Source organism: Phyllobates terribilis, unplaced genomic scaffold, assembly GCF_046119375.1.
Source record: "Phyllobates terribilis strain yellow unplaced genomic scaffold, ASM4611937v1 Scaffold_3__8_contigs__length_932513732, whole genome shotgun sequence".
NCBI lineage: Eukaryota > Metazoa > Chordata > Amphibia > Anura > Dendrobatidae > Phyllobates > Phyllobates terribilis.
In genome coordinates, this window is record NW_027362763.1 from 356662071 (window position 1) to 356689677 (window position 27607).

Sequence of the window (27607 nt, forward strand, 5' to 3'; positions counted from 1 at the left end):
TGTACCACTACATTATAACAGGTTCCCTTTAAGCAGCGTACACGTATAATACATTTGGCACATTTTGGACCATCCATGCATGATTAACTTCATACTACACGAGCTATGAGCTGGCAAACATTTCCGCCATATTTTAAGTCAATTTCTGCAGAGTTTAGTAAATCTGGCGGTCACAGTCGACCTGCCCCTCCTCCCATTGAGATCCACCACTTTTTTTTTTTATAAAGAAAACTGGTGCAAGCGGCATAAATTGAGGCACAGGTCACATTTTGATAATGTTTCTACCATGATTCTGGTGCACAACCTTTGAAAAACTCCCTCATATTGAAACTTTAGCCCAAATGTGACCAACTGTCTATTCCCAGTAAAATATCAGAATTCACCATCAGCTCTAGACTACATGCTACCTGAAAGGGAATCTGTTAGCAGGATTTCACCCCCAAACTGTTTGGATGTGCATGTAGTTATTTCATAGGCAACTCCACCAGTACTTAGGTATACTAACAGATCATAGACTGAACAAGAGTCAACAGTGTGATGCAGCAGCAAAAAAAGGCAAATACAATTCTGCGATGTATTAACAGAAGCATACAGTCTAGATCATGTGAAGTCATTATCGCACTTTACTCCTCTTTGGTCAGACCTCATCTGGAATACTGCGTCCAGTTTTGGGCTCCACATTTTAAAAAAAGACATCGACAAACTGGAGCAAGTTCAGAGAAGAGCGACCAGAATGGTGACCGGTCTGCAAACCATGTCCTATGAGGAACGGTTACAGGATGTGGGAATGTTTAGCTTGAAAAAAGAAGACTGAGAGGAGACTTAATAGCTGTCTACAAATATCTCAAGGGCTGTCACATTGTAGAAGGATCATCTTTATTCTCATTTGCACAAGGAAAGACTAGAAGCAATGGGATGAAACTGAATGGGAGGAGACACAGATTAGATATTAGAAAAAACTTTTTGACAGTTAGGGTGATCAATGAGTGGAACAGGCTGCCAAGAGAGGTGGCGAGTTCTCCTTCAATGGACGTCTTCAAACAGAGGCTGTACAGATATCTGTCTGAGATGATTTAGTGAAGCCTGCTTTGAGCAGGAGGTCCCCTCCAACTCTACCATTCTACTTTTAGCTAGTCAGTCCGTTTCTCCGTTTCTGAGAAATCCCCGTTTAGGTAGGTGCAGACAGTGATATTATCAATCAGAGTACGATTCGACAAAACATCGGATTGGACCTGGACTAATGTTAGTCTTTAGGGCCGTGCTCGTGTCAGATTTTTCCGTGAACAGTGTTTATCTAAGGGAAAAAAATAAAATAAAGAAAAATCACTGCATGCCCCAGTTTGACCCGATATTTGGATCTCACTCTGCGGAAATCATCGGACTGCAATTTCGGCACACTGATACAATGGAGAAGATGGAGACATTTTGATCTCCATCTTCTCCTTAGTGTGCTCCGACTATCTCATCTGAGAGAATCGGTTCGCACTATGCTGACACTAATCAAACTCTGATCAGAGTGTCATTTGCATAATCGGTCCGATTCTCTTGTATGGGCAAGCCCTTTGAATCGATAAGTAAAAAAGGCTAAAGAGCTTTAGGTGTGACAAAGCCTCTGTCTCTCCAACTCTATCCTTCACCTAGCATTGCCTTCCCTTGCATGAGTGGCAGACACTTTGCTGTGTGACTTCAAGCAATGGATCTGCCAGTTAAGCAGATAAGGCAGTGCGCCCACTATGCGTTTTTCAAGCGTTTTTGATGCGGAATTTCTGCAGCAGAAACGCTTTAAAAACGCTTGGTAATCCGTGCCTCGTGGTCCCCAATGAAAATCTGCATGTTCTGTGCCCATGTTGCGGATTTTTCCGCAGCGGATTTTCCTTGCGGAAAAATTCGCAGCATGTCCATTATTTGTGCGTTTCTGCATGCGGATTTGAGGTCACAATGCATGTAAAAACACTGCAAAAACGCGTCAAAAACGCATGTAAAATCCGCAAGCATTTTTGACTGCCAAGACCATGCAGAAACGCTGCAGAAATTTTCTGCTTCATTTCTGCATCGTGGGCACATAGCCTAAGACTGCACTGAGCAGGAAACAGAGCTGGAGAGACAGAGACTTGGGAAGAGCTTTGTCACGCCTAAAGCTCTTCAGCCTAATTTAAATATTGATTCAAACAGGGATTTCTTACTAATGGAGGAACACACTGACTTGCTATAGGTAAGGGTGGACTTGTGTTTGAAAGAGCTATATGCATTTATAAACAGTTTTGGGGGTGAAGTCAAGCTGACATTTCCTTTTAAAGGCCACGGCCCCACTATCAGTATTTGGTTAGTATTTTTTCTCAGGAGTGAAAGACAAAACCAGGTGAGGAACAATCAGAGAAAAGGTATAATAGAAACAAGTCACCAATTCTGTATTTATTACTCACTCCTCGTTTTGGCTTCCACTCCTGACTGGCTCACCTGGCATTTCCGATGTGTGATGCACGGGGCCAGGAAGCACAGATCAGGAGGGACCTGCAGGGAAGCAATGAGGCCGACTGTCAGGCAAAAGGTATTTTTGCCCGAGTTTTAAAAAATGAGAGATGTTTTAAAAAAGAAAAAAAAAACCCACCCCCTATCTGTTTGTAAGTGAAGACATAGAACTCACTTTTGCTTTTCCCCAAACCAGGAATTTTTATGACCCGCCATAAAACCTCAGTCCATGGCAAGCACTGGAACAAACCGGAAAATCCCTCCAAAAAATCCCATTGTTTAATTGTACAAACGTTTTATGCCAATTTTAATCACGCACAGGTCTGACAGAAACATCGGAACCACGTTTTTTGAATGCTTACCTTTTTCCCATTACAATAGTATAACTTGCATAACTGAGGAATGACCGGGAACTGAGATAATGGATTCTGAGCTTCTGAGCGTCATAGAGGTTTCATATTTAATATCTATCTTCATGAATATTGGTGACGGTCAAGATGATGTCTCCCTCTTGGATGTGGGACCCCCCCACACCAAGATATGGAATCTGAAGGATCTTTTAGGTCTTCTGCAGCTGGGTGGGCTCGCAAAGCCGGGCCCCCCTTGTAAGGTAAATAAGGGGTGTTCCCCAGAGTTTTGGCTGCTTACTAAAAAGCAAATCGGCCATTTTCAGGTCATTCTTCTCAGGGACGTCGAACGCACGCACATCACGCGGCGTAAGAAGAATCACCTCTAATTTCTGGGGAGCCGTCCCCCCCACAGAATCTGAGACCATCACCTTGTGAAGCAGGTTTTGCTATTACTTATCCCTTTTATTTTAATAACTGTTTATGCATACATGTAAATTGTCTCCTTTATAATATCTTGTATATATGTTGTAAACACTGCCCCCCTTTTGGGAGTAAATCATTAATTATTTACCAGTTTCTTTCTTCTTGTCCTATGTCGAGCAAACACGTTCCTCACCCGCTAATTCACGTTACCTACCAGGTACCCGATCCACCTGTTAAGCGATCGGTGGTGGCAGTATACCAGTATTTATGTGATATTGTGGTTTGAGGGTGGCTGGTCGGAGGTATATATACGTTCCTGGAAGGAACTGGTGGTATATATACGTCCTGTCACATCACGTGCCGCAATAGTCGACATAAATTAGAGCAGCTGCACCCGTGCTTATCCTCTGTCAATACCGTGTTTGACCAGCAGGATAAGGGGGCGCCAGAGAGCTGCAAGGTCTGACCCAAGAGTGGGTGTTGTTTTCGTGACAAATTGGTGGCCAGCGGTGGGATCATAGGACATTAGTGATCTGGTTTGAGCAATCATTCCTCTCACTAAAAACTTGCACAAAAGTTTTGAAGATCGAACTCAGTGTTTATTAGATCTGAGACAATACTGTATGTGTAGCAGTTACCCCTACCCTTCTTCGCTTTTTCTTTTCTATTTTTATTTTGGTGATCATGGTCGTAGTTGGGGAGTCCTGGTATCACCAGCAGAAAAAGGACACTCTTACTGGAATATGTATAATCAAAGGCATTGACCCCCACGGCAAAAGCAAAGAACAAATGATTTCTGAACTGTTACAAGGTGCTGCAGAGCCCGTCCGACAGCAGAGCCCTGATGAGGGGGCGGCCAGCCAAGGCCCGGATGGCGCTGCTGCCGGGGTCCAACCAGTGATTGCCAGCCATACCCGCAACCAGGGTAGTGTGGACCCCCACCTGCAGATGGCCTTGGAGGAGCTCGCCACAGACAATCATGATGGACGACTGGAGCTGATCCTGAAATTCCAGGAGCGGGCTGAGCGACAAGCCCAAGCTGACCGAGAGGCTGCGGAGCGACAAGCCCAAGCTGACCGAGAGGCTGCTGAGCGACAAGCTGACCGAGAGACTGCTGAGCGACAAGCTGACCGACAACACCAGCTGGAGCTAGCCCGGATTCAGAAGGAGTCGCCCTCTACGCAGACCCGTGAGTCCAACAGTGCCAGCTGCTTTAAACCTCGTCCTGAGCACTTCCCTGTGATGGAAAAGGATGGGGACTTGGACACATTTCTGCGAGGCTTTGAAAAGGCCTGCAGGCAGTATCAGCTGCCCATGGACCAATGGGCAAGATATTTGACTCCAGGGCTCAGAGGAAAAGCTTTGGAGGTGTTTGCTTCCCTCCCTCGAGAGCAGGATGGAGACTATGAGGCCGTCAAGCAGGCCCTGATAAAAAAGTACCAGCTGACTCCGGAGGTTTACCGGAAAAAATTCAGAACCCTCCAACGTGGACCACAGGACACCTACCGTGATGTGGTAGACGGGCTCAGAATCAACTTTGAGCAGTGGATCCAAGGACTGTCAGCGACCACCTTTGAGCAGCTAAAGGACCTGATGGTGAAAGACCAGTTCCTGCATCTGTGTCCGACTGAGGTACGGCAGTTCGTGATGGATCGGGAGCCACCTGATGCCAATAAAGCAGCGCAGATCGCAGACACCTACGAGGCCAACCGGAGACCAGAGGTGCGGAAGCCGGTCGTCGCCAGCTGGAAAGGGGGTAAGCCATCAACCACCATCCCTGCCCCTGCCAGCCGACCTTCCGGAGGCCTTTTTCCCGTTGCCAAGGCCCTGCCTGCATCCGATGCCCGCAGGTGTTATTCCTGCAACCAGACTGGTCATCTCAGCGCCACTTGCCCAGAGAAGCAGAGGAAGAACCCCCCATCCAAGGCCCCAGGGCCTAATGCTTCAGTTCTTTTGGTGGGTGGGCCGGTTGGGAGGGCCTGTGAAAACTTTCAGTCTGTCAGGGTGGGGGACACTCTCACTGTAGGCCTCAAGGACACCGGGGCCGAACGAACCCTCATCCGACCCGAACTGGTGTCCCCTGAAGCGCTTATTCCAGGAAAGACCCTGACTGTCACTGGGATTGGGGGCGTCCGATGCCCCTTGCCCATGGCCCGGGTTTTTATTGATTGGGGTGCGGGGAGTGGGGTGAAGGAAGTGGGAGTATCCAAAAACCTACCTGCAAATGTTTTGTTGGGAACTGATTTGGGGAGGATGTTTGCTTATTATGTCCTTGACACCCCTCCCCGATCTGATACGGTTGGTAAGGTTAATGCTAATAATGTGAATGTCAATGCTTTACATGATGATGGTGATGATGATGATGATGATGATGATGATGATGATGATGATGTTGTTGTATTGGAAGGTGCAGGAGAACTCAGCCATGTCACTCTGCGGGGTGATGTTGCTGAGGATCCCCTAGCAGGAGCAAATGTCAGTGCCAAGGGTAATGGGGAGAGGCACGAGGACCATGAAGCAGGTGGTGCTGTGCCAGTGACCAGTGTCACAACAGAAGGTGACCTGGCTGATGGTAGCTGCCGCATACGTAGCACTGTGCCTGAGGTAATGGAGGATGATGGAGAAGTAGTTCTCATGGCCTCTCAGGCTAATGAGACGGTGTTATTCCCCGGGGAGACGGCCTATATAGCCGCTGTTACCCGCAGTCAGAGTGCCCAGAATGCAAGTAACGCCCTGCCTTCTGGACCCTCCTCGGACAGAGGAATAACAGGATCAGGTATGGACCCAGAGCCGGTCCCAGAGGGTCCCAGTGAGGACGTGGCCTTAACCTCACTTCTGGCTTCCTCCAGCCAGGAGTTTCAGGCAGCTCTGCACTCAGATGATAGCCTGGAGACGTTAAGGAGCCTCGCGGAGAAACCCACCTCCGAGTCGGATAAGGAGAGGGTATTCTGGGACCAAGGGAGGTTGTACCGGGAGACAGTTCCCTGTACACCCCAACAGGAGTGGCTGAGGGAAAGACAGCTGGTCGTCCCCTACCCATTCAGGGATGAGTTGTTGCGGATCGCCCATGAAATTCCACTCGCTGGACACTTGGGGGTCAGCAAAACCAAGGCCCGGCTGTCTCATCACTTTTATTGGCCCAAAATGAGGACAGATGTGGTGAACTACTGTCGATCCTGTACCACGTGTCAAAGAGTGGGAAAGTCAGGGCCGGCCCCCAAAGCCCACCTGATCTCTTTGCCAGTGATAGAGGAGCCTTTCCAGAGGATTGCTGTGGACATTGTGGGACCACTGGCCATACCCAGCAGCTCTGGAAAACGATTCATCCTTACCGTGGTAGACTATGCTACCCGGTATCCGGAGGCAGTAGCCCTGTCCTCAATTAGGGCGGATAAGGTGGCGGACGCCCTCTTGGCCATCTTTTCGCGAGTAGGATTTCCCAGGGAGATGCTTACCGACCAGGGGACTCAGTTCATGTCACGCTTAATGGAGGCCCTATGTAAGAAAATGCAGGTGCAGCATCTGGTATCGAGTGCGTATCACCCACAGACCAATGGTTTGTGTGAGCGATTCAACGGTACCCTCAAACAGATGTTAAAAATGCTGGTTGAGACCCAGGGTCGCGACTGGGAGCGTTACCTCCCACACCTGCTATTTGCTTACAGAGAGGTTCCACAGGCCTCGACGGGGTTCTCCCCCTTTGAGCTCCTGTATGGCAGGCGTGTCCGAGGACCCCTTGGGTTGATAAGGGAATTCTGGGAAGAAGAGCCGAGCTCCCCAGGAGTGTCCATCGTGGAGTATGTCATGCGCTTCCGTGACAAGATGCAGACCTTGACGCAGTTGGTGCATGACAACATGGCGCAAGCCCAGGCTGACCAGAAGCATTGGTACGACCAGAACGCCCGAGAACGGACCTACCAGGTGGGTCAGAAGGTGTGGGTGCTGGTCCCCGTACCAAAGGACAAGCTTCAGGCGGCCTGGGAAGGCCCGTACGTCATTCACCAACAGCTCAACCCGGTCACCTACGTGATCACCCTTGACCACGAGCGGGGTAGGCGGAAGGCGTTTCACGTTAATATGATGAAGGCTCATCAAGAACGTGGAACCTGCGTCCTACCGGTCTGCAACCTGCCCGAGGATGGGGAGGATGACCCCCTCTTGGACATGCTCGCCCAAGCGAAGGCCAGCGGGTCCCTAGAGGATGTAGAGCTAAGCGACTTGCTATCCGCAGACCAGAGGTCTCAGATGCAAGCAGTGCTGAAACCCTTCCAAGCAGTGTTCACCAACCTGCCTGGCAGGACTGAAGTGGCGGTCCATGAAGTGGACACCGGGAATCATGCCCCACTCCGGCGGACAGCCTATCGAATCTCCGACGAGGTGCAGCATGTCATGCGCCAGGAGGTCGAGGAGATGCTGCAGTTGGGGGTGATTAAGCGGTCTAAGAGCGCGTGGGCCTCACCTGTAGTCCTGGTGCCTAAGAAGGACCGGACCACCCGGTTCTGTGTGGACTACAGGGGGCTCAACGCTATCACCGCCTCTGACGCACAACCAATGCCACGCATTGAGGAGCTGCTGGAGCGGTTAGCCAGCGCGAGCTATCTCTCCATTATGGATTTGAGTCGGGGATATTGGCAGATTCCCTTGAGCCCCGGGGCTCAGGAGAAGTCCGCCTTTATCACCCCCTTCGGATTGTATGAATCCACGGTCATGCCCTTCGGCATGAAAAATGCCCCTGCCACGTTCCAGCGAATGGTCAACCACCTGCTCCAGGGACTGGAGAGGTACGCAGTAGCGTACCTGGATGACATTGCCATCTTCAGTCCCACCTGGGAGGATCACCTCGAGCATCTGCAGCAGGTGCTCGGGCGCATTCACCAGGCGGGCTTGACCATCAAGCCGGGAAAGTGCCAGATGGGCATGAACGAGGTCCACTACCTGGGGCACCGGGTAGGTGGGGGTACTCTGAAGCCAGAGCCTGGGAAGGTGGACGCTATCGTGTCCTGGCCCACCCCCAGGACCAAGAAGCAGGTGCAGTCCTTCTTGGGCACCGCAGGGTACTATAGACGCTTTGTGCAGGACTATAGTAGCCTTGCGAAGCCCTTGACAGACCTCACCAGGAAGAGCCTACCCCATTCCGTCAAATGGACGGATGAATGCGAGGTGGCCTTTAGGGCTTTGAAGACTGCCCTGAGCAGCTCTCCTGTACTAAAGGCGGTCGACGGCACACGGCCACTCTTAGTACAGACCGACGCCAGTGAGTTTGGCCTCGGTGCTGTACTCAGCCAGGTCGACTCGGGGAACCAAGAACACCCCGTGTTGTACCTAAGCCGGAAACTGCTGCCGAGGGAAGTGGCCTATTCCACCATAGAGAAGGAGTGCCTGGCCATTGTATGGGCCCTCAACCGCTTACAGCCTTACTTGTACGGGCGCCCCTTCACTGTCGTGACTGACCACAACCCCCTGAGTTGGCTGCACACCATGTCAGGTGCCAACGGAAGGTTGTTACGCTGGAGCCTCACCCTCCAGCAGTACGACTTTACCGTTCAACACCGCAGGGGCAGCGAGCATGGCAATGCCGATGGGTTGTCCCGGCGAGGGGAGCCTCCAGACATACGCTTGGAGGAGTACCAGAAGGTCCTACCTCCATAGCGCAGTCAAAAAGGGGGAGGTGTCAGGCAAAAGGTATTTTTGCCCGAGTTTTAAAAAATGAGAGATGTTTTAAAAAAGAAAAAAAAAACCCACCCCCTATCTGTTTGTAAGTGAAGACATAGAACTCACTTTTGCTTTTCCCCAAACCAGGAATTTTTATGACCCGCCATAAAACCTCAGTCCATGGCAAGCACTGGAACAAACCGGAAAATCCCTCCAAAAAATCCCATTGTTTAATTGTACAAACGTTTTATGCCAATTTTAATCACGCACAGGTCTGACAGAAACATCGGAACCACGTTTTTTGAATGCTTACCTTTTTCCCATTACAATAGTATAACTTGCATAACTGAGGAATGACCGGGAACTGAGATAATGGATTCTGAGCTTCTGAGCGTCATAGAGGTTTCATATTTAATATCTATCTTCATGAATATTGGTGACGGTCAAGATGATGTCTCCCTCTTGGATGTGGGACCCCCCCACACCAAGATATGGAATCTGAAGGATCTTTTAGGTCTTCTGCAGCTGGGTGGGCTCGCAAAGCCGAGCCCCCCTTGTAAGGTAAATAAGGGGTGTTCCCCAGAGTTTTGGCTGCTTACTAAAAAGCAAATCGGCCATTTTCAGGTCATTCTTCTCAGGGACGTCGAACGCACGCACATCACGCGGCGTAAGAAGAATCACCTCTAATTTCCGGGGAGCCGTCCCTCCCACAGAATCTGAGACCATCACCTTGTGAAGCAGGTTTTGCTATTACTTATCCCTTTTATTTTAATAACTGTTTATGCATACATGTAAATTGTCTCCTTTATAATATCTTGTATATATGTTGTAAACACTGCCCCCCTTTTGGGAGTAAATCATTAATTATTTACCAGTTTCTTTCTTCTTGTCCTATGTCGAGCAAACACGTTCCTCACCCGCTAATTCACGTTACCTACCAGGTACCCGATCCACCTGTTAAGCGATCGGTGGTGGCAGTATACCAGTATTTATGTGATATTGTGGTTTGAGGGTGGCTGGTCGGAGGTATATATACGTTCCTGGAAGGAACTGGTGGTATATATACGTCCTGTCACATCACGTGCCGCAATAGTCGACATAAATTAGAGCAGCTGCACCCGTGCTTATCCTCTGTCAATACCATGTTTGACCAGCAGGATAAGGGGGCGCCAGAGAGCTGCAAGGTCTGACCCAAGAGTGGGTGTTGTTTTCGTGACACCGACCATCATTTCTTTTATTATTTTCAACTAACCTGAGCCTTAAGAATAATTTTCCTTGTGTAGTAGATCCTTTTTAAGTCCTTTACGCATTTAAACCTACAAATAAAGTAAAGCCGGCCACAATGCCCAAGCCTTATAATCAATGCATCTAAAAATGACTTCTAATATCAATATTTTTTTTAAGGTCGCACTGACTTTTTGCCATGACAGGTTCCTGAATTACTTTGTCTATATTTACAATAAAAGGAAGCACAGTGTACGCTGGGGAACGGCACGTCCTCCGCAGGATTGTGGTTGGCAGCCAGGAGAGGTCTCCAACCCACAGTCTCAGCTGTAGAAGAAAGCAATCACTGTTCACACCAGGGACCAAGATAGACCTGATGTGACCATTATACAGTGCTCAGTCCAGTTACAATATTAATTTGTTCTGGAAAGACCATGAGTCTAAAGAAAACAAGTACTTGTCAATCAAATAAAAAAGACACCATATAGCGGCACAATACAGCTCTATGTCTTCTGGCAGGGAGACCATGCAGCTGCGGCCATAATGACGGGATTGTATCATTCCCTGCAGCGGTCTGTGAGAAGAGGCCGATGTAAGAAGCTACACACAGCAGCTGCTTGTAAGTTCCTTACCGGCAAAATAAAAACAAATGGCGGGTATTACCTGCCGGTTATAAGAGCTGTCGGAGCTGGTGAACCTAATGTGACTACTGGAGGACTGATCAGGACGGCTAGAGAATCCAGTCCTGATGACTAAGGGCTCATTCTGACATCAGGATTTTTCCACACATGAGAAAAATGGACAGATTATTTTGATCAGAGTGTGGTAGGGGAGTCATCAGTTTTTCTTATACGTGGATAAAAAAAAAAAAAAAAAGTTTCACCAACTTTTTCATTCTGACAATCCGTGAAAATTGGAGAGCACTCAGATGCCATCCAAGTGAAGCTCGATTTTCTCACAGACCTGTAGACTTACATAGCCGATTTTGAGCCGATCCTTTCAATGTCCTCATTACAAAAATCTATATTGTACTCTGTGAAGCTGTGGAAATTCAGACAAAGAGGTGAGAACGGGTCAGGGCAAGGTGACTAGAGGTATGTGCCTGATGGCTTCTCCCAGCCGACTCCCCCTAGACTGTCACATCTCTGTATGTGTGTGTATATAGGGCGAGACCTGTCAATCTAACAGTGGGCGGGGAGACATTGGTGTGGCCATACCTCCATGACTAGTCATCTGTCCCTGGTCCGTTCTCAACTAGGTTTTTTATTCTAACACATTGCAGAATATCAGTGTAAGGCTTCATTCACACGTCAGTATGTCTAGGCCAAAACCTGGATTGTCTCCAAAACACAGAACAGGCGTCAATATTTAAATTATAGTTTTTCTCCTGGTTTTGGCACAGAAACACTGATGTGAATGAGGCCTTAGACATACAGGTTGGTAATGAGGAGGCCGATCTCCCATTCATGCTGGAGAATGAACCATGTGACAAGCTTCCTTTGAAATGGTACTACAACTCCCAATCGCTACTTGTGCCTCTGACAATAGCCCACTGTCCTGCATATTCCCAGGGTCTTAGGACAGTGAATGCATCCTGTGCACCTGATATAACTATGGGCACAGGGCGGTTCTGGCAGCCGCCCTGCAGACATTGGAAGATATTGCCATAATACCTGGTATGATGGAGCTTGTGGGATTCCACAGCGATTAGTGTATGACATGTGGGGCATGGAGGGTCCCCATACACATCACTGGACAGCCCAGGAGGTGATGCCTGTAACAATGATCAGTACGACCCCCAGTGGGAGCACACAGCTACCCCACAGCACATGGCAGCACTCACTATATAGTCTAGGACAGTGGTGTCACAGTAACAGCACCTTACCGCTAGCCCAATGTGTGGAGTGTAGTACGGACCGTAATCCGGGAGTCTGTGCCGCCACACCAGGCCCAGGAGACGGTTACACGTAACCAAGGAGACACTTATGTGCCGGACACCAATTGAAACGAGTGTAACATCTCAGATGAGTATAACTGGCCAATCAGGAGCCCCGACAGAAAACAATGCTGGTCTACGTGCAGGAGGCAGGCGCTGCGGTGTACATACTCGTACGAGTCACCCCGAGCCCTGCTCTATGTCTGTCACTAGGAGCTTTATACACAGTATGAAGTATATGGACTATGTGTCAGCGGCACCTGTGAACAATAAAGTGTTGTTGAAAAAGAAACAACCAGTCGTTATGGTGACGGTCGGTAATGTGCGTGTCACGTGACTCCGCGGACGGCAGCTACTTAGGGTCAAACTTGAGAGATGTATACTACACGTACAGGCGCGGTGACTTGCTGTGAGGAGTAATGCACGATATGCCGCGTGCAGAAAGACTGCCGCCATTGTTCGCAGGAGCTAATTAGAGGCTGACAGCGGGGAGGGACAAGCTCTCTGCTAATGAGGCCCCTCCCCGCTACGCCTGGGAATCTATTGATTTTTATACATCTATCTATAGTAATCTCATGTACAGGTGCATCTCACTAAATTAGAGTAACATCAAAAAGTTAATTTATTTCAGTTCTTCAATCCAAAAAGTGAAACTCATATATTATATAGTCATTACAAACAGAGTGTTTATTTCTGTTAATGTTGATGAGTATGGCTTACAGACAGTGAAAACACAAAAGTTATTATCTCAGTAAATTAGAATAATTAACTAAAAACACCCACAAAGGTTTCCTAAGCGTTTAAAAAGGTCCCTTAGTCTGTTTCAGTAGACTCCACAATCATGGGGAAGACTGCTGACTTGACAGATGTCCAGAAGGCAGTCATTGACACACGCCACAAGGTCCCAGAGTTCCAATTTTCATTTGGAAATCAAGGTCCCAGAGTCTGGAGGAAGAGTGGAGAGGCACACAATCCAAGCTGCTTGAGGTCTAGTGTGAAGTTTCCACAATCAGTGATGGTTTGGGGAGCCATGTCATCTGCTGGTGTAGGTCCACTGTGTTTTATCAAGACCAAAATCAGCGCAGCCGTCTACCAGGAAATTTTAAAAGTACCAATACCTGGTTTAAAAACAACTATCACTGTGCTTGATTGGCCAGCAAACTCACCTGACCTTAACCCCATAGAGAATCTATGGGGTATTGTAAAGAAGAAGATGAGAGATACCAGACCTAGCAATGCAGACGAGCTGAAGGCTGCTATCAAAGCAACCTGGGCTTCCATAACACCTCAGCAGTGCCACAGGCTGATTGTCTCCATGCCATGCCGCATTGATGCAGTAATTGATGCAAAAGGAGCCCCGACCAAGTATTGAGTGCATTTACTGAACATACATTTCAGTAGGCCAACATTTCAGATTTTTAAAACATTTTTCAAGCTGTTGTTATAAAGTATTCTAATTTACTGACATAATGACTTTTGTGTTTTCTTTGGCTGTAAGCCATAAACATTAACAGAAATAAACACTTGAAATAGATCACTCTGTAATGACTCTATATAATATATGAGTTTCACTTTTTGTATTGAAGAACTGAAATAAATTAACTTTTTGATGATATTCTAATTCAGTGAGATGCACCTGTATATCTTCTGGTGTTCTTATTGAACAAAGGATTTTCTTTGGGTAGTCTACTCTATATTGAAAGACCAGTGCTGCAGACTAAAACTGTACACCAATATAGGCATTTATTCATTTGCTGCTATATATATATTTATTATATATATTGCATGACATAAGTATTTGATCACCTACCAACTAGCAAGAATTCTGTCTCTCAGACGGGTTAATTATTCTTTAAGAAGCCCTCCTACTCTGCACTTATTACCTGTATAAAGACACCTGTCCACACAATCACACTCCAACCTCTCCACTATGGCCAAGACCAAAGAGCTGTCTAAGGACACCAGGGACAAAATTATAGACCTGCACAAGGCTGGGATGGTCTACAGGACAATAGGCAAGCAGCTTTGTGAGAAGGCAGCAACTGTTGGCACAATTATTAGAAAATGGAAGAAACACAAGATAACTGTCAATCTTTCTCGGTCTGGGGCTCCATGCAAGATCTTGCCTTGTGGGGTAAGGATGATTCTGAGAAAGGTCAGGAATCAGTCCAGAACTACACGGGAGGACCTGGTCAATCACCTGAAGAGAGCTTGGACCACAGTCTCAAACATTACCATTAGTAACACGCTACGCCGTCATGGATTAAAATCCTGCACGCAAGGTCTCCCTGCTCACACCAGCACATGTCCAGGCCCCTTTGAAGTTCACCAATGACCAACTGGATGATCTAGAGGAGGCATGGGAGAAGGTTATGTGGTCAGATGAGGCCAAAATAGAACTTTTTGGTATCAACTCCACTCGCCATGTTTGGAAGAAGGTTGAGTACAACCCCAAGAACACCATTCCAACAGTGAAGCATGATGGGGGAAACATCAAACTTTAGAGGTGCTTTTCTGCAAAGGGGACAGGACGACTGCACCGTATTGAAGGTAGGATGGATGGAGTCATGTATCGTGAGATTTTGGCCAACAACTTACTTCCCTCAATGAGAGCATTGGTTATGGGACGTGGATGGGTCTTCCAGCATGACAATGACCCAAAATACACAGCCAGGGCAACCAAGGAGTGTCTCCTTAAGAAGCATTTCATGGTCCTGGAATGGCTTAGCCCGTCTCCAGACCTGAACCCAATAGAAAATCTTTGGAGGAAGCTGAAACTCAATGTTCCCCAGCAACAGTCCCAAAACCTGAAAGATCGGCAGAAGATCTGTATGCAGGAGGAGGCCAAAATCCTCACTGCAGTGTGTGCAAACTTGGTCAAGAACCACAGGAAATGTCTGACCTCTGTAATTGCAAACAAAGGTTTCTGGACCAAATATTAAGTTCTGTTTTTCTACTGTATCATACAATGTGATTTTCTTTTTTTTTTTATTCTTAGATACTGTCTCTCACAGTTGAAGTGTACCTGCGATAAAAATTACAGGCCTCTCCATTCTTTGTAGGCGGGAAAACTTGCAAAATCGGCAGTGTATCAAATACTTATTTTTCTCACTGTATATGTAAATTTCAAGGTGCAAACCACTTGTAACAGAAATGAACATAAAAGCCAGATTAGAATTTGCTAGGAAACATTGGAAAAATCCTGCCAGATCTGAAATGCCATTCTATGGGTAAATGAAACCCGTCATTCTAAACCACGGGCAGGAGGAATCAGAGCCTGGCTGCGTCATTGCCAGCCAGGTAAAAAAAATTCTGAAACGCTGGGAAAAAAATTTCCAGGTCTTCTCCGGGTGATAGGTCTCTCTCAAAGTACACACAAGCGGTGCTGGGAGAAGTCGACCAAATCTTCTGTTTGTTCTCAGAAATTCCCTAGTGTTTCAGAGAAAAATATGCCTGACTGCAATCGCACAAGCCAGGCTCTGATTTTTGCTGCCTGTGGTTTGGGTAGCATGAATAAGATGACAGGCACCAGAATGATGGAAAGAGAACAGTAAAAGGAAGGAAAGAAAGGGATGATGACCCGAAGAATATTCCATCATTTGTCAATTGGGGTACTGGCAGTAATATGGCATGGGCATCTATGACTGCTTATGGATCTCAGTCAATGGTGTTTGTTTACAGATGTGACTTTAGATAGAAATAGCAGGATTGTTTCTCATGGGTACAGAGCTATAGATTCCACTCAGATTCAGTACAATTCTGCAAAACTGATTATAAAGACGGATAATGACCAAAATATACTGCAAAAGCAACCCAATAGCTTGCTATGGTAAAGCGAGGTAAAAATTCTTTGGTACATCAGCTCAGACTGGCAGCAAATGGAGTTGGCTGCAGTAAAGCCTTGGAAAAGCAACTCTTGGATGGGTTCTTTACCTCAAGCAGTTATTGCAGTAATAGTATTTATATCCAGAGCATAAAAAGAACGCTTATATTTCTAAATAAATGACTTTTGCATCTGTGAAAATGGTAAGACTAAAAAAGAGCTGTATTTCCCAAAAGGATAATGCAATATTTTTTGTAGATCCCCTTGAATTAAAAGTCTACATTTCAATCACATCTTGTTGAAATTGTTTTAAATCCATTTTGGTGGTGTAAATATGTTAAATTATCAAACCTCTATTAGTGTCCGAATATTTCTAGACCCAACAGTACAAACACCCTTGATCAGATTTGAACTCAAAGCTGCAGTTGCTACAAAAGTGCTAACTATAAATTGTGCACTCACCTTCCTTCCTCAGTGGTTCCCTAAGGAGCCACCTGCTCCCTTTCCAGTCCTTGGTCCAGCAAATTTTTAAAGGGAGTCAGTAGGATCAGCCCCCCTAACCCGCCTGCAGGAGAATGCAGGTTATAGAAATTTGAATAAAATGATACCTTGATATCCGCAATCCACTGTTCTATGCACAATAAATACACATTTTTTTTATATGTAAATGAGCTGTTAAGATCTATGGGCCAGACACAGATCTCACTCAGAATCTGCCTTCAGAGCCAATTTTACATGAAAGGAACCATTACCAGTGTGATATGTAATGACTGAAAGTCTCCTCTCCTGATCTACATGCCTAAAAATGGTAACTTCCTCTTTCATTTCATTCAGTCGCGACAGGCGGGGAGAGGGCCTGAAGGAGATGTGAGGGAATAGGGTCACTGGTGCAGGTGGTAAGGCGAGAAGATGCAAGGAGCTTGGTAATTTCTCCTTCCGTGACAGGTTCAACGACAGAAAGTGAGCTAGATGAAGTGTAGGAGGGAAGAGAAAGCATGATATTATGGGATTGTTATGGTAAATATTTATACTTTGCTTTGATTATTATTTAGACAATTAAATTTACCTATACAGTGGGTATGGAAAGTATTCAGACCCCTTTAAATTTTTCACTCTTTGTTTCATTGCAGCCATTTGGTAAATTCTAAAAAGTTAATTTTTTTCTCATTAAAGTACACTATGCACCCCATCTTGACTGAAAAAAAAACAGAAATGCAGAAATTTTTGCAAATTTATTAAAAAAGAAAAACTGAAATATCACATGGTCATAAGTATTCAGACCCTTTGCTCAGTATTGAGTAAAAGCACCCTTTTGAGCTGGTACAGCCATGAGTCTTCTTGGGAATGATGCAACAAGTTTTTCACACCTGGATTTGGGGATCCTCTGCCATTCTTCCTTGCAGATCCTCTCCAGTTCCGTCAGGTTGGATGGTGAACGTTGGCGGACAGCCATTTTCAGGTCTCTCCAGAGATGTTCAATTGGGTTTAGGTCAGAGCTTTGGCTGGGCCAGTCAAGAATGGTCACAGAGTTGTTCTGAAGCCACTCCATTGCTATTTTAGCTGTGTGCTTAGGGTCATTGTCTTGTTGGAAGGTGAACCTTCGGCCAAGTCTGAGGTCCAGAGCACTCTGGAAGAGGTTTTCATCCAGGATATCTCTGTACTTGGCCACATTCATGTTTCCTTCAATTGCAACCTGTCGTCCTGTCCCTGCAGCTGAAAAACACACCCATAGCATGATGCTGCCACCACAAGGTTTCACTTTTAGGATTGTATTGGCCAGGTGATGAGCAGTGCCTGGTTTTCTCCCCACATACCGCTTAAAATTATCACCAAAAAGTTCTATCTTCGTCTCATCAGACCAAAGAATCTTATTTCTCATAGTCTGGGAGTCCTTCATGTGTTTTTGAGCAAACTCTATGCGGGCTTTCATATGTCTTGCACTGAGGAAAGGCTTCCGTCGGGCCACTCTGCCATAAAGGCCCGGCTGGTGGAGGGCTGCAGTGATAGTTGACTATGTGGAACTTTCTCCCATCTCCCTACTGCATCTCTGGAGCTCAGCCACAGTGATATTGGGGTTCTTCTTTACCTCTCTCACCGAGGCTCTTCTCCCACGATTGCTCAGTTTGGCTGGACGGCCTGGTCTAGTAAGACTTCTGGTGGTCCCAAACTTCTTCCATTTAAGGATTATGGAGGCCACTGTGCTCTGAGGAACCTTGAGTAATGCAGAAATTCTTTTGTAACCTTGTCCAGATCTGTGCCTTGCCACAGTTCTGTCTCTGAGCTCCTTGGGCAGTTCCTTTGAGCTCCTGATTCTCATTTGGTCTGACATGCACTGTGAGCTGTGAGCTCTTATATAGACAGATGTGTGCCTTTCCAAATCAAGTCCTATCAGTTTAATTAAACACAGCTGGACTCCAATGAAGGAGTAGAACCATCTCAAGGAGGATCACAAGGAAATGGACAGCATGTGACTTAAATATGAGCAAAGGGTCTGAATACTTATGACCATGTGATATTTTAGTTTTTCTTTTTTAATAAATTTGCAAACATTTTTGCATTTCTGTTTTTTTTCAGTCAAGATGGGGCGCAGAGTGTACTTCAATGAGAAAAAAAAATGAACTTTTTAGAATTTACCAAATGGCTGCAATGAAACAGAGTGAAAAATTTAAAGGGGTCTGAATACTTTCCCTCCCCACTGTATATCTTTGATAATTTAGTATTTTAGTATTAGCTTTATAAGTGTTATTCATAAAAGCAATAACACGGGGCATTGTCTTTGTGCTAGAGGTGTCTTTGTGCTAAGTTTTCTTTGTTACAGAAGGAAACTGGACAGAGCCAGCTTCAAGGACTTCTGGAGAATCCATAATTTGCGACTGTTATTTCCAATTAAAATACTTTCTTTGTTAGGTAATGTATGTAGCCATTCCCCTTTCTTATGGGGGTGATATAAAATACTTGTTGCTTGGGATCTGAAGGCAGACAGGAATTATACACTCAGACACTGGCTGTGTGTTATTTTCTTCTCTCCAATGCATCATATTTATTTTATTTAATTTGAACAAATAATGGAAGATCTGGAGATCATTTGTATCTCAACCCAAATTAGCTCTCTTGGAAGGGGCTACCACGAAAGAAAATTTCCTGTTGGATATTCTTTGAAATAATTGCCCATATCGTCAGCGCTGAGGTTGGTTGTTGAGGCCTCAACTTTTGGACTGTGAGGGAATGACAAGTGTCAAAGAGTCATTTAGGATTGTTGGATAGTGAGGTGATGAGGGTGTTGAAGTAAGCTTATTTGAAGAGGTGAAGGGCAGAGTTGTATGTTTTAAACATAAACTTATAAAGAATGAAATCTTAGGCCAGATTGGATTTTCTCTACAGACGTTCGGCATACCTGGAGCACTGTTGGAGAGAATGTTTTTGCAGCATGTGCCAGAATTGCCGCCGTCTGTGCCAAGTTGTGCAGGAGGTGCCGCTTCATCCAGGGCACTTTGCAATGTTTCATTACAATGTTTCAGAGTAGAGTCAGGACATGAGAGGGAGGAGATTAGATCCAATCATGACTGCAAATTCTTCATAAATTTCTAGGAATTGATGCAACAAGCGGTGGACACCGCGTTATGACACCAGACTCACCCCACCAATGAGTTAAGGTAGTTCTGTAATGGAGTATGACACAACACGTGCTGCCTGTCCAAATTAATTCATTTGCATTACAAACATTCTGTTAACTGATGAAGGTCTGTATGACCGAAACGTTTTTGTTTGTAATATGAATGGACTGCATTAAATTCTCACTTCCTTAATACATACTTGAGTGCCAAGATTATTTTGATATACAAAAGGGTTCGGCCCCTACTTGAGCACCATTATTCAGCAGTGCAGCGATTTTTTACATTGATGTCCTGAGTGTGGTGACAGAGAATGAAAGAAGGTTGTGGTCAGAGAGCGGGAGAGGGGAATTAGTAAAATCATGCACTGAGCAAAGTCGGGAAAAGATCAGGTCCAGGGTATTCCCGTCCTGCATTGAGCAGTGCCAGGAAAAGATCAGGTCCAGCGTATTCCCGTCTTCATGTGTAGGAGAGTTAGTAACCTGTGAAAGGCCGAGAGAGGGGGTTGGAGTTAAAACATGAGCGGCAGATGGGGATATGGGATCATCAAGTAGGGATGTTAAAGTCCCGCAAGATGAGAGTGGGGATGTCTCAGGATAGAATATGTGGAAGCCAGGTGGCAAAATTATCAATAAACAGATGGGAGGGGCCTGGAGGGCAATACGCTACCACCACTCATAGGGAAAATGGCCGTAAAGGCCTGACCGTGTGGACCTCAAAAGAAGGGAAGATAAGTGATTGTTCAGGGGGATAATCTGAAAAGCACATTTTGTTGAAAGGAACAGACCAACACCTCTACCTGGTCTGTTCTCAGGTCTGTGGATATGTGAAAAACGTAGGCCATTATATGAAAGAACGGCAGTGGAGTCCGACTGCTGGATCCAGGTTTCAGTAAGAGCCAGAAAATTAAGGGAGATTGAAAGGAAAAATTAATGGATGTAGGAGAGTATGTTACACAGTGAATATGAGTTCCAGAGGGCACAGTTAAAGGGTACAGAAGGCATGCAAAGAATAGTAATGAGAATCACAGGGTTTCTGAGTTTATCAGGGAAGGAGTCAAACTTACTATCATAAGAAGGGCCTGGGTTCGAAGAGATATCTCCTGCAACTAGGAGAAGGAGAATAGAGTGAGCAGATGGCTCAGTAATTTGTGAGAGCATCTCTTGTGTTGTATGGTGGGAGTGAACTGATCTGTGCGGTTTAAGATTGTGTAAAGAACGTGAGAGCTATACCTAGGAGAGAGGGGCTGATATGGATGGAGTGTACAGAGTGTGTGGAAGGGCGTTAGATATGAGTGATTGCCACAGCTAGAATATAAATGATACCAATACAGAGGGTGAATACATTTTGCAGTACAAATGAACAAGATTGTTTGAATGTCTTGCATGTCTTACCTGTCTTCAGCCCATTTGCCATGTTTAACTGCCCTGGCACATTTAAAAATATGACACTTCAATAAAATCTGCAAAAGTGCCTTCCACTTAACTCTGTCTATATATATAGGAGGGTTTGTGCTTAGATCTAGCACTAATTTAACTTGTTAACAATTAATCAATTAACTTAAAGGGAACCTGTCACCAGATAAAATGCTATTAACCTGCAGATATGGGGTTAATCTGCAGGTTAATAGCGTTACTAACCTGCCCAGTGCCGAAAGCTGGGGAAGAAAATTAACTTTATTCCTCCTGGCAGCGTTCGGGTTTCTGTCCTCACTCTGAGAATACAGAGCAACGGCTGTAACCACATCCCCGGCCTTGAATGACAACTGGCCCTAATGTAGAGCTAGTGTCAGTCAGGGCCGGGGGCGTGGTTGCAGACGCCGCTCTGTATTCTCAGAACGGTGACTGAACCCATGCTGGCACCGCCCCCCTGACTGAATCTCAAATGCTGATAGAGGGAATAAAGTTAATTTTCTCCTGCAGCGATCGGCTAAGTGCGGGCGCAGTGCAGGTTAGTAACGCTATTAACCTGCAGATTAGTAGTGTTTTTTCTGATGACAGGTTTCCTTTAAGACAGCAAGAGTTAAATGCAGCATATGAATGAAATATATGTGTATAAAGAGAAGAGAGATGAGTGTTAGATTGATGCCATGTTTAACTGCCCTGGCACTTTGGAAAATATGGCACTTCGATAAAATCTACAGAAGCAATATCCTCATATCATAAAAGAAAGGTGTTTGATGAAAGCTAGAGAATTTGCACAGTGAACTAAGGCTGAGCTGAGGTTTTTAAATTAAGCGCCAATTTAAAGTTGTGCATTTTTTTAACCTTAAAGGGGTTGTCTAGCCTTTGACTACTAATGTCGGATAACCAGCACTGTGAGGATTCTCCGGCGCTTGGAGTGGGCGGTCATGTGACCACAAATACTGTATGCAATTTGCATACTTTTGGTCACATTCCTACAAGCCTGTGTCTGGCTGTGAGATGTGTGTCAATCCATCCTAGTGATAGAGTTGTTTATACATGTATTCATACCAGTGTAACACTGTACTTGCTGTAAATAGATTTTGCTTCTTTACAATGATGATATTATCTGGCCACAAGATGTCGCTGTTGCCAAAGTATTGTTGAAAGACTGTGTAATGCATATGAAGTGTCATAGAAGGGGTTACTGTCTGACTTATGAGACACAAGAAGAGGAAGTGTGACCATCTTGTGTTCAGTCCAGAGATGTCCTAAACAGTGAAAGGAACTGCTGGGAAATGATCTAGCAGCATCTGCGTCTGAGAGCGTCCCACAGATAGCAGAGAAGCGTCAGATTGGAGCTGAACTTGCCTGTGACCAGAACCTGTCCAGATTTGAGAAGATTCTGGTCAGGAACGCTGTTTAAAGACGATAAAGGCCAGGACCCACAACGAGCGGTGAAGGACGCCACTGAGGACTCAAGCCACAATTATCATTGGTACTGCTCACCGGTTGGAGAGGCCCCGCAGTGAGTAACTGTGCATACATCATATAACAATTTGGCGACAAAATATCTAAGGCTGAGATATAACCTGTAGTTAGTTAGGCAAACTGACTGATGTAAAATATGTTTATTGGTATCTTCAGCGTCCAGGACTTGAGGATTCGCTGCCACGTTTTCTGTTTGTTTAATAGCTAAAAACCCAAATCCACTCTCGGGTGCCAACACGGCACAAAACAGACTCCGGACCAAAAATTGAACTTCATTCTGTTTCAGGAGAAAGTTTCTGCGGAGCATTATATTATTGGACAGTTAATTAACTGCGATAGACTTCACTCACGGCTAAACCGCCAGCACAGTAATTTTTGGGGTATTTTCTATGCATTTGAGGACGGACTATTCCTTCAAATTCACTGAAGACATTACAGGAAGGGAGAGGGAGATTTGGTTGGGGAAAATATAGGAAAATGTTGTTAAGTTTGTAAACTCAGTGCTGTACCGCAGGCTACTCTCTACAATGCACTCATACAATAAGGCTGTGTGCCCACGATGCGTTTTTAATGCGTTTCTGCAGCTGCGGAAACGCATTAAAAACGCATGGTAGAAGGGCCGCAATGTTCCCCAATGATAATCCGCATGTGCTGTGCGGATTATCATTGCGGAAAAAAAACGCAGCACTACCAATTATTTTGCGGAAGTGCTGCGTTTTTGCCATCATTGACTTGCATTAGAACGCGCCAATTCCGCAAGACTGCATCTGTACTTGCGTAATTGGCACGTTCTAATGTGCGGATGGTACCCGGGTGTAGAGGAGAGGAGAGTCTCATCCACACCCAGGTACCATTAAAAAATCTGTAAAAAAAAGAATAAAATAAAAAATAAATGTATATTTACCTTCTGGCGGCCCGCGCTGCGCTCCTCCTTGCTTCCCGGCACTTCGCGGTGGATTGAAGGACCTGCGCTGACGTCAGAGTCATGTGACGGATCACGCAACGCTGACGTCGGCAGGTCTTTCAATCCACCGCTGCCGGCAAGGGAGAACGGAGTGAGCAGGACATCGGGGGCCATCGGAGGGTAAGTATACATTTATTTTTTTATTTTTAACCACTCTCTCGGGTCACACTATATAAATCCATGCAGTTTGCATGGATTTATATAGTGTGACCTAGTTGTCACAAGCACTTTCCAAGTGATGCTAATCGCTTGGAAAGCGCTTGTCAAGCCGCATGCGGAAATGTCAGTGAATAACGCTCCACTTCCGCATGTCCCTGGCAGGAAAACGCATGTACAATCCGCATGTACAATCCGCATGCGTTTTTTTCTGCCAGGGAGATGCAGAAACGCTCAGGAAAAAATCCTGAGCATTTCTGCATCGTGGGCACATAGCCTTAACCTAATTCTCAGGGTGTAAGCCGGTAATAGCGGGCCAGTTTAGACAGGCAATAGTCAAATTTGTAGAGAAAAGAGTAAATGCAGATCTTTGGAGTGCCATGCTGTATAGCATAGAGGTTTCAGCCGTTTGGCAAATGTAAAGTGGAATGATATGAATGTTTTCTATTGTCTGGTTAAAATAGTTTTCTTGAGAACAAACTGTGTAAGAGTCGGTTTCCTTCGTCCGTAACTCCGCCGTCTCCTGAAGAGCATCACTGGTACACGACTCACACGGCCTCGCTCAATACACTTGCATTGAGCCAGGCCGTGCCCATCTAGTCAGCTTGTGACCACATGTATGGAGAGCACATACTGGCGGTCACGCACCCACCGCTGGCACATCCTCAAAGCGCGCAGTGTGAGAATTCACATGTCTGCAGTCACATATGCTACAAATCTGCAGTCACTCTAAGGCCGGACAACCACTTTAAAAACTGCAGCAAGCATCCATAGTTACATAGTTTATAAGGCCGAAAAAAGACAAGCGTCCATCCAGTTCAGCCTATTTCTTGTGCACTGCAGCTATTCTGCAGCGTTGATCCAGGGGAAGGCAAAAAAAAAACATGCGGTATAGGCCAATTTACATCATTGAGGAAAAATTCACTTCCCGACACCAATCTGGCAGTCAGATTAAATCCCTGGATTAATTAACTAAGCATAAGATGTAATTTTATTGTTCTCAAGAAAGGCGTCCAGGCCTCTCTTGAACTCATTAAGTGAGTTGGACATAACCACTTCCTCTCCCAGAGAGTTCCAGAGTCTCACGGCTCTGACCGTAAAGAATCCCCTTCTATGCTGGTGCAGGAACCTCCTTTCCTCCAGACGCATAGTGTGCCCCCTCGTCTTTGTCACCATCCTTGGTATAAACAGGTCATGGGAGAGATCTCTGTACTGCCCCCCGATGTATTTATACATGTTTATGAGGTCTCCCCTAAGCCTTCTCTTTTCCAACGTAAATAGGCCTAATTTTGACAACCTCTCTGGGTATTCTAGTCCCTCCATTCCCTTTATTACCTTAGTCGCCCTCCTTTGTACCCTCTCTAGCTCCAATATGTCTTTCCTGAGCACCGGAGCCCAGAACTGTGCACAATATTCTAAGTGCGGCCTTACCAGCGCTTTATACAGAGGAAGAACAATGTTCTCATCATATGCCCCTATTCCTCTTCTGATGCATGCCATGACTCTATTTGCCTTCGCAGCTGCTGCCTGACACTGGGCACTCCAATTTAATTTGCTATTAACCAAGACGCCCAGGTCCTTCTCCATGTCAGATTTCCCCAACGGTTTCCCATTTAATATGTATGGGTGACTGCTGTTTTTCTTTCCCATGTGCATGACATTACATTTATCGGCATTGAACCCCATTTGCCACTTTTTGGCCCAACTCCCCAATTTATCTAAATCCTCCTGCAGCTGTGCCCTATCCTCATCTGTATTAACTACTTTACAAAGTTTAGTATCATCTGCAAATATTGCTATTTTACTATGCAACCCTTCCACTAGATCATTAATAAATATATTAAATAATATAGGGCCCAAGACAGACCCTTGAGGCACCCCACTAGTAACCCCGACACCCCCTGAGCTTACTCCATTAGTTACACAAGTATAAAAATGCAACCCAGAACCCAGTCATGTTTAATGGAATAAATAGAAAAGGTCAGATAGAAATTCCTGTATTAAAAATGTCTTCGAAGCTGCTTTTGAGGCTGATAATGCTGTAGTGGAATAGATGGATTCCTAGTGAAGAAGAAACATAAGTGTCAGTGTCCAATATAGGTTGTCAGTTTCTGAGACGTTAACGTACAAAGTAAAATAAATACATAAATCATTATCTGTATGTAAAAAAAAAGCTGATGCGTAGATTTTTCTCTAGCCAGGTCTACACTGTTCATCTAACTGTCTAGGCTGCCTGTTTTAGAAAAAGGGTTGTTCAGTTGGAACAATTCTTTCAGAATTACAATTTTTAGAGTATTCGTAATGGCTCAGTCCTTGTTATCGCCACAACACTACATTTCATTCACTGGTATGTGAAGTCATTGCTTAAAGTGTAAAACTCCATAAGCGAATTATTCATAATTACGCCTATTTGTCTTGACAACTAGAGATCAGAGAGCATAAATCCATCCATCATGGGAACGAAGGACAGTACTTTGCAGGCATGCATTATGTACGTTCCTCGCACCATCATTATTTCAATGTGTTATATCCTAATTGGCCTCTTTCATTTTATTTCATCTTGAACTTCTTATCCAATGCGTTTCCTGTGCATCAGGCATGCAGTAGTATCCTTTCTGGTAACGCTTTAATATCCAGAACACAGGAAACAGCAATGTTCAAAATCTGTCCTCACACCACCGGCTCATGGAATGTACCAGAAAACCATTACATAAACAGTTTACCCTCAGTATCTGGACTTTCAAGAACTAAATGAAGTATCTGTATGAAATCTTTAAGGGAACCTTCAGTTAGAACTTTCCATGGGAAGCTACGTAGGTGAAAACAGTGCTGTATTTTATAAGAGGCACAATTTTGTCAAAATAACAAAGCTGATACCCCTAGCTTAACCAAAGGTAACTATACAAATAACACTGTTCTACATATTTTGAAAAGTTTTCAGGTTCAGTTATGAAATGAGCCATTTCTTAAAGGGGTTCTCCAGTCTAAAATTAAAAGTCTGCAGTCACTCTATGTGACTGCAGAGTTTTGAATCCCCCCAGAGCACGCACTGTGTGCTATGAAAATTTGCCGGTTTCTGAGCCGGGAATGGCAGTGATGTATGCAGTATGCATTATACATATGTGTCACCCTGGCCTGGATGCCACAAAATGTAATAAAGCTGTGTCTGAGAGCAAGGGGGAGGTTCTCTAGTCAGGGGAACATTAGCATGCAGTACCTCCTGTCTCAGGCCAGTAGGGGGAGCAGGCTGCCCCTATAAAAGCTGGTGCTGGGGGCAGGGTTAGGGGGAACTTGATGGCCTGTCTCAGCACTGAGACTTGTCCCAGAGCAGAACAGGGACAGACAGTTGCACTGCACCTAAGAGGAAGTGTGGCAGGAGGAGAGCCACAAGCCAGAGACAAGAGGCGAAGAGAGCCTGTCTTGGCAGAAAGAGGACTTAATTTACCAGACTTTGGTGTCTGAGGCTGAGAGGATTCTACATCCTCCAGCAGATAACCAGTCCGCAAGGGACTGTATATTCCTTGGCCTAAGAAGCCCGGAGGCCCTGCCACAACCGAAGGGACCAGTAAAGCCGTACCAGGCTGGGAGCAGAAAGGAACCCACGTCGCAGGCCATACAGGCGAGAATACACGGAAAGCTCGGAAACGTGGGCTGTTACCCTATAACGAGGAGATAGCCAGAAGGAACTCAGAAAGCACAGTAGGCCTACACCCTCACCCTGACCAGGGCCAATTTCCCCGTTGCTCTCAGACTTCCAGGTCCCCTCCTAGCTGGGACTGTTTATGGGTCAGTTTACCTGTTTCAGTAAAGACCCTGGACTGCAACCTATTGTCTGTGTGCTCCTTCGCGCCTCCAGCACTACCGGTACTGGGACTCTCACCACCATCACTCCCACCATCCACTACACTGCCCTGGGGCCGCACTCTTCCCGTGGGGAGTCACACCATTCCAGCTGCACATATCATCAGCCCCAGCGGTCTGCCTTGCAGCGGCGGTTCCTAATGACCGCAAATCCACGGGTGGCGTAGTCGGACATAATCAACAACACGTAACGGACTACCACTGGCCTGACCACCCTGAGCCACGGAACCGGGTTGCCACTACT

At 45.7% G+C, this 27607-nt stretch overlaps 1 protein-coding gene across 3 annotated transcripts in view; it reads right to left on the reverse strand.

The window, feature by feature from the left end:
* ARMC9 (armadillo repeat containing 9) overlaps positions 1-12289 on the reverse strand; it is a 246026-nt gene extending 233737 nt beyond the window's left edge. Inside the window, exon 1 of one of the 3 annotated variants that reach the window (XM_073675277.1) lies at positions 12036-12289. The gene's annotated coding sequence lies outside the window, so the exon portion shown is untranslated. Of the gene's footprint in view, positions 1-12003 lie in introns of all 3 variants that reach the window. The other 2 variants (XM_073675278.1, XM_073675276.1) reach the window with 2 other exon arrangements.
* Positions 12290-27607: the final 15318 nt, after the last annotated feature.